Source organism: Elephantulus edwardii, unplaced genomic scaffold, assembly GCF_000299155.1.
Source record: "Elephantulus edwardii isolate Elephantulus edwardi_28Jun2011 unplaced genomic scaffold, EleEdw1.0 scaffold00069, whole genome shotgun sequence".
NCBI classification, from domain to species: domain Eukaryota; kingdom Metazoa; phylum Chordata; class Mammalia; order Macroscelidea; family Macroscelididae; genus Elephantulus; species Elephantulus edwardii.
Genome location: NW_006399819.1, coordinates 9,534,198 through 9,547,902, shown reverse-complemented (window position 1 = coordinate 9,547,902; position 13,705 = coordinate 9,534,198).

The following is a 13,705-nucleotide window of genomic DNA, read 5'->3' as shown; positions in this document are numbered from 1 at the left end:
ATGATGAATATGTACGTCCTTGTTAGGTCCTTGTTAGGAGAAGAATACCTTTAGATTCTCTCCATTATGAATGATGTTTGGTCTTGGTTTTGCAAATATATACTTTTCACTTATGTAGAAGAAATTCCTTTCTATTCCTTTTTAGTTGAGTGTTTTAATAAAAAAGATGTGTTGGATTTTGTCAAAGATCTTTTCTATATCAACTTTTAGGGTCATGGTCTTATTTTTTTTCTTTATTAATGTCATGTATTACATTGATTTTTCTTATTCTGAAACATTCTTGCATTCCTGTTATGAATTCTTCTTGGTCATGATGAATTATTTTTTTTTATACTGTTGGATTCTATTGACCAAGATTTTGATAAGGGTTTATACATCTATATTCTTGAAAGAGATGGGCCTACAATTTTCTTTTTAGGTAATATTTTTCCTGGTTTTGGTATTAGGCTTATTCTTGCTTCATACAATGACTCTAGAAATCTCCCTTCTTTCCTAGTTTCTGAAATAATTTAAGTTGAATTAGTGATAGTTCTTTGAATGCTTAATAGAATTTAGTCATGAAGGCACCTGGGTCAGTTTTTTTGGGTTTTTTTGTTTGTTTGTTTTTTTTAATGGAAAGGTTTTTCCTGACTTTCTCAATTTCAATTTCTTCTTTGTGATAGCTCTGTTCAAGTGCTCTACATCTGTCTGTGTCAATTTAGGTGGGATATGAGTTTCAATGAATTTGTCAATTCTTCTACATCTTCAAATTTTTTACAGTATAGCTTTTTATCTTTCCTATTATTATCAGTTTATTTACAGCTGGTTCTATTGCACTATCACCTCTATCATTTATTTATTTGCATTTTCTTTTCTTTTTTATTTTAATTGAAGTTTTAACAAACGTTTATAGAAAACTTGAATTTCCCTTCATTCATTGTTGCACATTTTCCTCTCTCCCCCCACCCTCGTTCACTTTTCTCTCTGAAAAAATTCTTTCATTGTTGCACAGTTTCCTTCCCTTCCCCCCGCACCCCCCCCCCCCCCAGCCCCCTAGTCCACTTTGCTCTTATTCTGGACTGTTGTCATGCAAATAATACCCAACCATATATTCCTTTAAACAACTCCTTCCTCATCTGTTTCAATGCCGTGCACATTATCACCTCTTTTTTTAGTTTTCCCCAACTCCCATGCCAGTCCTGTTTTATAATAGTGGCATTATGCAGTACTTGTACTTTTGTAACTGAGATATTTCATTCAGCAAAATGTCCTCCATTTTCACCCACTTTGTATAATATGTTATGAGTTCCTTGTTTTCAGTGTTGCATAGTATTTGATTGTGTGAGTATACCATGGCTTCTCTATCCATTCGTTTGTTGATTGGCACTTGAGTTGTTTCTATCTCTTTGCTATTGTGAACAATGCAGTAATAAACATAGGTGTGCATATATCTGTTAGGGTGGCAGTTTTGATTTCTTTACGGTATATTTCCAGTAGTGCAATTGTTGGGTCAAATGGCATTTCTATTTCCAACTTTTTAAGAAAGTACCATATTGCCTTCCATAGTGGTTGCACCATTTTATACTCCCATTAACAGTTTATAAAGCTTCCAATTTCTCCACAACCTGACCTGCATTTGTTATTTGCTGCTCTGTTGGATTTTGTTGTTGTTACTGGGGTGAGATAATGTCTCATATCCAGAAGGCCCAGATCTGCATCTGAAACCCAGAACTTCTCACACAGCCAGAGTCTGGTTTCACCTTTTGTGCCCCTAATTAGCATCTGAGGCCCCAGCACTTTGCACATGGCAGGAAGCTGAACCATAGTCTTGCCTCCCCCTCAGGTTGTACATAAGGTCAGATAAGTCATTAGGGAATGATAACTCATAACAACAATGACAATGACTTCTATAACTCAATATCTTCTTACTTGATATGAAAGCAATCATGTTTAACAGTATCTTCTATAACTCAATATCTTCTTATATAATGTTAAAACAATCATGTTTTAACAGGGTGTTATTTAGCTTCCACTTTTGTGGTTTTATACATTTTACCCATTTATTTTTAAGTATTAGTTTTATGGCATTGTGGTCTGAAAAGATATTTTGCATATGAGGATCCAAGGGGGTGGGGATTTGGGGGGGGTAGGAGCAGAGGGGTGAGGATGGGGGAGGGAATCATAGAGTAACATAATTTGATGGGTAGGGGAGAAGTGGGTAAAGGAAATGGGAAAGATCCAAAGGGGATCTGGAAAGACAAGGCAGTGGTGGCCGTATTTCAACATTGATAAATCTACTAAGATATAATGAATGTAAGTGATTGTATAAAACACAATGTGAATGAAGATAGTTTGAAGAACAATGTATAAGAACTTTGTAAACAAAACAGAATAAAATGACTATTTAAAATGAAAATAAAATGTATTTTTTATTATTTCAGTGTTTTTTAGGGAAGTTACAGGCAGCTTCCTTCCCCTTCAGCTTGTTTTATGTAGGTATGTTTGGAGTTTTACAATTCTTTGGTCAACATGAGTCACCACTGATTAACAGAAATTAGTCAAAATTTGCAGCAGGAATGTTAAGCTAAGCCTTCATTTGCTCTGTGTGTACAACAACAGAGGAAACTTAATACTCATGAGATTAGAAAATAAAACAATTGAGAAGGTCTTCCTGTTGCAGAGTCTGCAGATGTACTACTACTCAAATAATAAACAGACTCAACCTACAAGAACAAAGAACAAGAGATTTTCAGAGATGAGAGACTGGACAAGTTCTCTTAGTACCCCTAGAACCCTAGACATTGTGATTTCTGACAAAGATTCTAGAGATTTCAGAGTGTCTCATCTTTATTTCATCCTTTTTGACCTTATGGCGGGATATATCAACTTTTCCTATCAAAAGCAAGTTATAAAATATTTCCAGCTTTGCAGAATATTTTGTTTCTGTCACAAATTCTCAACTATATGAAGCCATCTGCAGACAACAATTTAAGCAAATAACAAGTTATACAAATAAATACGAATAAAATACGAATGACTAGGTTCCAATGAAACTTTTCTCATAACCACTGAAACTGGAGAATTTAATATCATTTTTATGTTTAGTGAAATATTGCCCTTATTTTAACTTAAAAAAATTAAGTGTAAAAATAATTCTTAGCTCACAGGCTATTCTGAAAGAGATGGTCAGAGAGATTTGACAGACTAGATAGTGTTCTGACTCCTGCCTTAGGGTCTGAAGCCCTTACCTATATAGAATAAACTTGTGAGTCTTTTTCTGGGTGAAAAAGAAAAAAGAAAGAACATAATATGGACTTTTAGGAGTTTGAGGGAGAAATTTAGAAGGCAATGTGTTCTGGAATCAACTGCAGCTGCTTAATAGCTGCATCATCAAAGAAAAGAAGATGATATGTCAATTTAGGAGTTATTCTGTGTTTGCTCCAGAAATAACTTACTTGATTTCTCTCCTTTTTCAGTATAGCAGACACTAAACTTGAATGAGAAATGATTCAATACGGTTCACTATTCTGTCAAAAGGGAATTGTTGAATGAGAGAGAATTTATTTTTTTCTTTGAAATTTTGCACTTGTTAATGAATGACTTCTATTTATGAATAGGTATGAGACTTGAATGGATTCCTTCACACGCTCAGGAAGATCATCAGTAATGAAGTCAGTGGATGGCTGTCTGGCTTAAACAGTGTTATAAATACTTTGACATTTATCGTCTCTTGATGAGTTGGGACAGAGAGTATTCTGATAAATGAGGAAATTAAAAGAAAAGCAAGGATGAATGGTAATGAGATAATAAGAACATGTGATAATGTAAATCCAATTGAAAGCAAAATTGCTATAATTCAGAAATTTACTTTAAAAAAGTTCAAATAGCTACAAATCTGTCCTCAAGTTTATAACAAGTCTATTCAGATAGGAATGTGTCTCAGTTGTTTTTGAGGTCGCCTTAAGAACACTCCCTGCACTAACATACCATAGGTATGTGGTTCAAATCCACCAGACGCTCTGCTGGAGAAAGAGGGGCAATCTCCTCCTGTATCAGTCAGATCTGATTTGACGGTACACACACACACATACACACACACACTGATAATAACAAAATAAAAAACAAACAAAAAAGGAACACTCCCTTCCAAAATAAGCTTCCAGTTGAGGCTTATAGTAAGTTTGGGAAATTGTTTCCTTGCCTCTATCAGAAACAAAATTCTCTTTTCCCCCTGAAAGAGTACTTCTACTGAAAGAATGATTTCTGTAGTTTTGCTTGAAAACCATATACAAAAACAAATAAAAAGCATTAATTTGGAATTTACCTGTTTAGTTAAAGAGGATGTGTCAGAGATCTTTTTGGTAAGAAATTGAGTATTTGCGTTTGTCTTTTTTTTAAAAAAAAAATGATTACTACTATCTCCTAAATAACTCTAAAATCAGTCAAGTCCGGAGTAAGAGAAAGAGGTTTGAGAAGACATATAATTTAAAAGACCAGTAGATGGCATAAATAAGTCAGGATAAATTTTGAAACTCTATGAGTGAGAAAAGGATTATTTGGTAGCTCTTTACTATTTGTGTCTTGGGTCTAAGCTTGTACTATTTTGCTTCACTGATTCTAGTAACCTGGGCTACTTACTACTGTGATTTTGGTTTACATTCAGGGAACAGTTTATCACTCCCCAAACATCCCAGGTGAATCTTGAGTTCTTTTCTCTTACGTATTCTTTTTCCTGGACTCTCATTTATGGCATTAGTTTCATATATATGATGCTTAACACATTCCAATCCCGGCTTCTCTACTGAGATGTAGACTTGTTTTCACTTACTGTTGAGCTAATTCAGACTCATAATGATGAGATGTATAACACAACAAAACACTACCCCCAAATTGCACCATTCTCACAGTTGTTGCATCTGTTAAGCCCATTTTTGCAGCCACTCTGTCACTCCATCTCTTTGAGGGTCTCCTTTTCACTGACTCTCTTGTTTACCAAACACTATGCCCTTTTCCAGAGACTAGTCTCTTTGAAAAACATAGTCAAAGTGTGTGATGGAGTCTCATCATCTTCAATCCTGAGAGTTGTGCTGTTTTACTTCTCCAAGACAATGACAGTACATGATGTATTCAATATCCATGGTAAATAATTGTAAAAAATGCTATTGTAAGTGCCTTGCTTTGCATTAGATTCCTCTTAGTTTTTTAGTTTTCATTTTTTGCAGCATATTTTTCTACACAGTAAGTCAAGGTGTGACTTAGAGGGTACATAACTGATGAACCAATAACAAAATAGATTACTACTAAGTACCTTATTTTTGCTATGGATAAAATATAACTGTATAAAAGAGCAAAAACAGCATGGGGATAGCTAAGTCTAACCTCTACTAACTCCTTAAGGGTAACTGCCCCCACCAACAACATTCACAACACAAAATCAATTTTGGTGAGTTTAGACATGTCTCCTACACTCCTGCACTGACTTGTGATTCCAACACCAATATTACTTTTCTGCTGGGCCCAAAAATCAGTTGCAATAGCTCACAGATCAAACAGAACCATACTCCTGATGATGGGATATCTAGTTTGACAGGAAACAATTTCTCAGTTGGAATAGTTATGGAAGGCCCTTGGGCCTTGAGGTTTTAGGCCAGTGTTCCAAAGCTCTCTTAGTTTTGACAATTATGATGTCTCCCCCTTCATTCTCCAGAAAGCTTGATCAAAGGCTCCTGGTTCTGGTCCCACAGGGTAGCAATCTCAGGTCAGCTCTGTCCCATTGTCTCCTGTGACTACTGTTGCTATCCTGTAGGTCTGGCTGGTCCAAGAATCTCTGACTCCTAAGGCCATCTGCTGTATTCTCTGCTTCTCCTTTTCTGGGGTTGAGATTCTCAATTTCTGCTGCTGATCCTGCTCACCTTAACAGCATATCTAGCCAATCCCCTTTCGAATAGACCAACATACCCCATTCACGTGTCCCTGATCTCACATGTGGCAAAGTGAAATTCAATCAGTGGATAGGAACATGATTTTGAACAATAAACCCTTAACACTACAATAATATTGCCTCTCTCTCACAAAAAAGATCTTACCTCTCCATTTTCTCCAATATTAATAAATTGTGCTACCATTCTTACCTGGAAGCAGGAGCGGCATCCGCTTCCAAAATGGCTTGCCTCCGGAAAATCTATGTACTAACAGTGCTCAGGCTGTTTGTTCATAGGGTTGCTATGAGTCATCTAAGACTCGACGGCATCAGACAACAACAACAAACCATTCTTACAGCTGCTGAAACAAAAGAGATTCTTAACCTTCCTGGCTATCCAGCTATCCAGGAGTATTATAAAAAAATTAGTAATAGTGAGTAAATCCTTTCTGGATTACTTACACAGATCTTATAGATCTGGGTAAATGTGTCATAGAGAAGTTAAAAGTAAGGTTTTTCACAATACATTCACCTTGTTTTCTCAGCCTTATCCACTTGTTATGAACTTCTGGGAATCATTTTACAAAATGTATTCTCCCTATGAATACTGACCATGAATGACTTAAGATAAGTAAATATAAAAACAAAGGATTATCTTCAAATTAAACGAAGCTTAGTGTTATTTGTAATCAAGTAGAATGCAAATTGTGGATAATATGGAATAACAGGAAACTCTGGTGGCCTAGTGATAAGTAGCTGTGCTGCAATCCTGAAAGCACATGGTTTGAATACACTAGCTACATCAGGAAAAGGATGGGCAATCTCCTCCCTTTCGATTAACTGCCTTTATACTCTCTGGAGAGACAGCTATGGGCCAGTTCTGACTCAGTGGTACACAACATCAACAATAGATAGGAGTAGCAAAAATCTGAACATATCTTTGAAAGCCTTTGTTGAATGGAAAAAGAAAAAAGTAAGATACTAGTTTTCCAAAAATTAAAAACGTTATGTAGAAAACACTACATAAACATATAGTTTTTGTGAAGACTAGCTATCAACCTTCACATGTACACTTATGGAGAAGATGGTCATAGGACCCTGAAGAAAGGAAATATTTTAAAATAAAGTTAGAAAAAGATTTTCAACCAATGACAATAGTGAGCCAGGAGTATCCCTGAGGTACCTGCACATATAGTACAAAAGAAGGAAGAATGAGAGAGCAAGGGAAGATAAGAAGGAAGTCCCAGAGAAAAGAAGAGTGAGAAGAAGATAAAAAAGAAGTAGAAAAGAAGCTAAGAAAAAGAGGGTACTAGAAAGGGCATGAGGATGGAAGTAGGAAAATAATGATTGTAAATGTACCTGCCTTCTTATCTCATCATTTCATTTTATTTGATACTTAATTCTATTGGTGTGGTTAAGAGTCATCACCAGTGTTTCTCTCAGGAGCAGAGTAAACACCAGAGGCTATGGAAGCCAGATTGTGTAGTATCAGGAGGATGAGGTATCTTCTGGTCCCCACCATGGGATATGAGTTTACATGAATAATTCAGTGGACTGGCAGGGAAAGGAGAACTACTATTTAGGGATAAAGAGGATCTGTACTGAGTCCATTTAATAAGAAGGTTGTTTGGCTAGAAGAGTTTACTCAAGGGAGCAAATTGGGAAAGAAGCATGTGACTAGACCATTTGAAATCCTCTTATTACACTTGATATTAAGACAGCTCAAAATATTGAACTTTCTCTTTAAACCTCACACTACAATAATCATAAAAACTTTCCTTCTAATCAAATAAAAGTTTGTGATCTGAGATTCATCCTCATATAAGTTGTATATTCTTATCAAACGTGAGTGGGAAACAAGGCCATATATGTATATAAGCTAAAAATGAAGTACATTCCTCCAGAAGAGTAAGATTTATATCGCTAAGTGTGTGCTTGGAAGTTCCAGAAACTCTTTGTTATGTTTTTCAATTAATTATATTGTGTAGGCTACTATTTTTTTAATTATTTTTTTTTACCAATGGATGCTTTTCTTTATTGTTTAGGCTACTATTTTTAAAATAGAAAAATGGGTTGCGGGCAGCCAGCTCATGATCTTCCAAGGTCTTCTACAGCACAACTTCCCCATGAAATCATCTTTCATAACAGGTCACTCTGAAGTCCACAATCAAGTTATTCCATTTGAGAGAACTGTCACTAAATATTTATTTTTTTTAAGTATGTCTTCTTGTTTCTTTCTGCCTTCCCACACTTACACTTGTTACTAGAAAAACAGTGTTATCTTTAAGCTTCATAATTAAAAATGTTTTAATGATTAAAATATTGTTTATGTAATAACAATAATAATAACAGCTAATTACATCCAGCCTAATGGGTTGTATATAACTTTTAGCCAAGTAGGATTGAAAACAGCTGAGCTATTAAGTCCTGAGAATTGATAATGGAAAAGATTCTATCCTTAACTGTAGTGATGCTACCAGCAGTGTTTTAATTATCATTTTCCCTTTCGTTAAAGACCATAATTTACCATCGATTTTTATGAAAAACCTTGTTGACTTAAGTGGAAATTCCTTATGTGTAGCCAAAGAAAAATATGGCCATTGTTATTTCCTTGAATGTTTTAAAAATATTCAGGTTCTATTTCTTACCACCATACACAATATAATGGTTAACATACCACATACATTTTAATTTTGCAATTCACATTTTATTTTGTCAGAGTATGCATACATCACTACAACCTTCTTCGAATACTTATTATATATATTTTTAAAGATGGTATAAAATCATATTCCCAAGAGACCAAGGAAACACTGCATGGTTCAGGATCAGGAAAGGTGTGCATCAGAGTGCATCTTATCTTTATTATTTTTCAATCTAGACATGGAACATATCATTCAGGAGGCTGGACTTTATGAGGAAAACTGTGGCAGCAGGATCAGAGAAAGATTTCTCAACAACCTGAATTATGCAGATGGCACAACCTTGCTTGCTGAAAATGAGGAAGACCTGCAGAAAGTCAAGGAGTACAGCCTTCAATATGGATTGAAGCTCATTTTCAAGAAAACAAGAATTCTCGCTACTGGACCAATTGGCAGCATCTCAATAGATGGAGAACAGATTGAGATTGTTAATAATGATAGCTTATTTGGGTCCGCAACAAACAGTCTTGGCACCAGCAGTCAGAATATCAAAAGACAAATTGCATTGGGAAAACTCTGTTGTCAAAGACTTCTCTAGAGTACTGAAGGGCAATGGTGTCAGTTTGCAGACTAAGGTGGACCTGATCCAGGCCATGATCTTCACAATTACTTGCTATGCGTCAGAGAGCTGGACAATGTACAAGCATGATGGAAGAAAAACCAATACCTTTGAATTGTGGTGCTGGAGAAGAGTATTGCAAATACAATGGACCACTCATAGAAGAAATAGGTTTGTCTTGAATAGGGTGAAATCAAGTGGATTTCTGGAGGCAATTTTGAAGTTCTGTCTCACATATTAAGGGCATGTTGCCAGGAAGGGCCAGTCCTTGGAGAAGGACATCATGCTTGGAAGATTGGAGGAACTATGCAGAAGAGGAAAACCCTGGATGAGATGGACTGACTGGGGTAATAGAGGCAGGTATGTAGGAGACAATGAGATTGGCTCAGGATGGGAGACGGGGTTCAGTGATGTTTTGTATTGGATCAGTGTGAGTCATCAGCTCATAACAACCTAACAAAAACAACAGGAAATCAAAATTTATCCTTTTCTCCTTTCTTCTCCTTGATTATAGTTCTCACCCTGGGTCAACAAGTGGAGGGTTCTGCTCTCTGCTGGAATACACTGAGATGTTCTATCTACATGCTGAGGGCATAGATGGCTGTGCCCCTTCACAGTATCTCACTTTAGCCTTCATATGTATAATATTGTTATCTATTAATGAATTCTCCCACCCCAACAGTGAGAATTACTAGGTTAGCACAGTTTCACTTCTTTTCAGTTCTGAAAACTTATATCATACAAGAGAAATGGGGGGGGAGATAACTCTCATCTTGTTGAATCATCTTAGGATATCTGGATAATTTGTGCTGACCTTTCCATGCAGTTATTTTTTTCTATTCCCCTATCAAGTTCTTCCATGATTCTAGAAGAGGAAATGAGATACATTACTCTGCTATCTGTAGATTATCCAATTTTCCTTGTCTTTCCATTATTCCTTTATAGGGACTCTGAAGATAGGTAATGTACATTGATTAGTCCAATAACTCAGGTCCTTTCTTATCCAAAACTAGGATAATCTTTATTAAATTGAGTATGCAAGCAGAGATAAACAATGCTTATTCATTTATTTAAATATGCTTTCTGTTCACTCATGAATTTACAAAACACACTGAACTTTTTGATATTTAAAGTGAATAATTTGACATTTTTTTCTCTAATATCCCTTACCCTTGAAAATATGGGCTACTCACAGGAAAGATAATCAAACAAGTATTATAAATGCGTACTAGCTGATACTTCACTACTCTGTTCTATCCCAGCAGTTTTCAGAGTTGAAAAAAAAATCCTACTTAGGTAATAGTGTTCTCAAATATTTTCACAACGTTGTCTCATTTAATTCTCCCGACCATCTTCTGAGGGTGGATTTATTTGTACATGTGCATATGTGGATACCTTTTGTTATTTAATGTTCTGTGTCTCCTGGGACTGTAACTACAGCAGGTTAAGGAAACAGGTATAGATACAGCTAGAACTACTGTGAAGAAGAAAATGCAGCATTGTTCAAAGATACTTTTTAAAAAAAATATTTGTAAATTTGAAATTGCAAAATAGCACTGGGCATTTATTAAAATTTCAGCAGATATATAGATATCCAGAAAGTTATTTGGTATTTTGGAAAACTTGGTATTCAACATGAAAGGCACAGTTAAGTAAGTCTGAATCCTCTGTTCTATATTTATGCTTACCCACCCTTTGTTCCTCATCTTAGTTTATACTGTGGAATTTCCCAGCTGGGCCTGTCTGCTGAGATATTGGCTGAGTAATTCTCAGCTCCACATTGCATGAGTTGGTATGAGCTAAACTAGACAGCTACTGAGAAAGATACTTCATAAAAGCCCAGGGGTAGAAAAGGAAAGACAGGAAAAGTAGAACAGAACGAAGCAGTAAGATAAAAGAGATTACCAAGCAACATGGCCATTACCCAGTCCTGCCTCTTTTACCAGTTCTGAGCCTTAGAGAAAGAGAAATATAATTAAAAAAACTGAAGGCACTTTCCTCAGAAGGAGCTTTGGAAGACCCGAGATGGGAGCAGCGTTGCTTTGGGTCACAGGTGATAAAATATGCAGAATGGGAAGAAAGAGTTTCCCTCATTTCTGCCTGGAGCAGCCTGGCTTCATTTTAGGTAAGATTCAAAAGTTATATTTCTGAATATTACTTAATAATTTTCATGAAAGTCCATCCTGGGGCTCAACCTCCTGCACAGTTCTAGAGATGGAAAAGACTGCTAGAAAACCTGAAAGAAAAATTGCACTCAGCACCACACATCATTCTTTGGGCATAATTTGCATTTAATTGTACCCCTCAAAAATATTTTGGAGTTATAGCCCTATTATCTGTGAATAGGATCTTGTTTAGAAAGTGGGCTTTTTCTTTGTTATGAGAATACAGTTCCATAGAAGAAAACCAAACCAAATCAAGTCTACTCCTATCTAGGTGATTCAGATTCACCCTGACTCTCCACTGGGTTTCTGAGACTGTCTTTTTCATAGGAGGCTACTTATCTTTCTCCTTCAGAGGTGCTAGTGGATACAAACCTTTTGGTTAACAATACAGCAACATTTAATGCATTCTTTCAACAAGAGTACTTATATATGCCCTTCTGAGTGGCATCTTAAGGAGAATACACCCTGAAAGGTACACACAGGGGAACATGACATGTGAAAACAGGTAGATGCATCTATAAACCTGGGAAAGCCAAAGATTGTAGACAGCTGGAAGAGAGGAAAAAAGAAACTTCTTCTAAAGCTAACATCCTTAACTTACAACCCTGATGAATATTTTTCTTTAAATTTTAAACCATAAAATGCTTCCTTGTTCTGTTAAGACAATGGCTTCTTGGTGTAAGCATGGATTTTGTATGAGCACAATTAAGTGCTCTGGGACTCTAATTATTCTCAATATTAGCCATAGTGCATTATGATCCATATAATCAAATGCCTTCACGTAGTCATTTAAACACAGATAGACAGGGAAGAAATGCCAAACAAAGTAAAGCAAGTTAACTGAAAGTGCAGTTCAAAAAGACATAGTGAAGTATTAAATAAAATGTGCAGAGAGCTGCAATCAGAAACTATAAGAGAACTGGATCAGAATTTCTAAGCTAAAAAAACCGAAAACCAGATTCAAGCATTGAGATGCACTACTTGAAGAATTTTGGATGCTAAAGAATGTGAAAGGAATACATGAAGTCAGTGTACCAAAAATTGACTGATGCAGAAAAGACATTAGCTTACGATTATTGGGAAAGGGAAACTTGCTGACCAGGTAAACATTGTGATGTATGGATGTTGAGGAAGTAACCAACTACTTATACCCTTACACAAACAACACTTAGTACATGGTTAATTTAAGGAATGTATGCAGTGGTCACTATAACTTGTCAGAACAGACTCATGGCTGATGATCCAGTAGATTTTCAGAGGCAGTAAATTGCATGGGAAGGGATTGCCAGTCTTTCTACCACAATTCAACTTGTGGATTTGTGCCATGGGTGTTTGGCTTGACAGCACAACTTCTTAACACTGAACAGCCAAAACTACATTATTATTGTTGTTGCTAAGTGCTGTGGAGTCACATGTGACCACAGTGATCCTATGAACATTGGATCCGAGCTCTGACCTACCTGCAGCATCCTTATCATCTTCCATACATTTGAGTCCATAGGTGCAGATATTGTATCAATATGTCCTACTCGTTGAGAGTTTATTCCTTCTTTTTTTTCTTTCCAATCATGATTTTTCTTTTCAAAAAAGTAGCCTCTCCTAACCACTTGTCCAAAATGTGTGAGATGAAGCTTCATCTTTGTCTACAATGAACACACTACCTGAATTTTCTCAAGACATATCTGTGTTTTTAGCAATCCATGAGATATTCAACATTCTTCTCCAACACAACAGCTCAAATGTATCAATTTTCTTCTGTCTTCCTCATTCATTATCCAGCTTTCAGACACATAACAGGTGATTGGAAAGACTGCAATTTGAATCAAGCTCACTTTAGTTTTTAAATTGATGTCTTTGTTCTTTAGGGCTTTGGAGGGATTCCTAACAGCAGACTTTCCCAATGCTATACTTCTCTTCTTGACTACTAATGCCAAGGGTGTGTGACTGTGGGATTCAATCAAGATGAAATGATTGACAGGTTCAATATTTTCTCCATCTATAATGGAAGAGTGGAGTGATGACACAGGAGAGGAAGACCCTCAATGAGATGGATCGATTCTGAGTGGAGTGGTGGGAATGAGTGTGTTTGAGATGGCGAGGCTGGCGGAAAATAGGACGGCGTTTAGGGCTCTTGTACATAGGGTCGCTATGAGTCGCAAGCGACTCGATAGCATATAACAATGAAAACAGCATAATGGTGTAGCCTTCTGGCCCAGTAGTGAGTGAAGATTTTAGTTTTCTTGAGATTGAGAAGCAATCCATATTGAAAACTACAGTCCTTCAACTACAGCAAGGGCTTCAGGTCCTTCTCACTTTCAACAAGGCTGTGCCATCTACACAAGATACTGTTCATGAAACTTCCTCCAATCCTGATTTCATA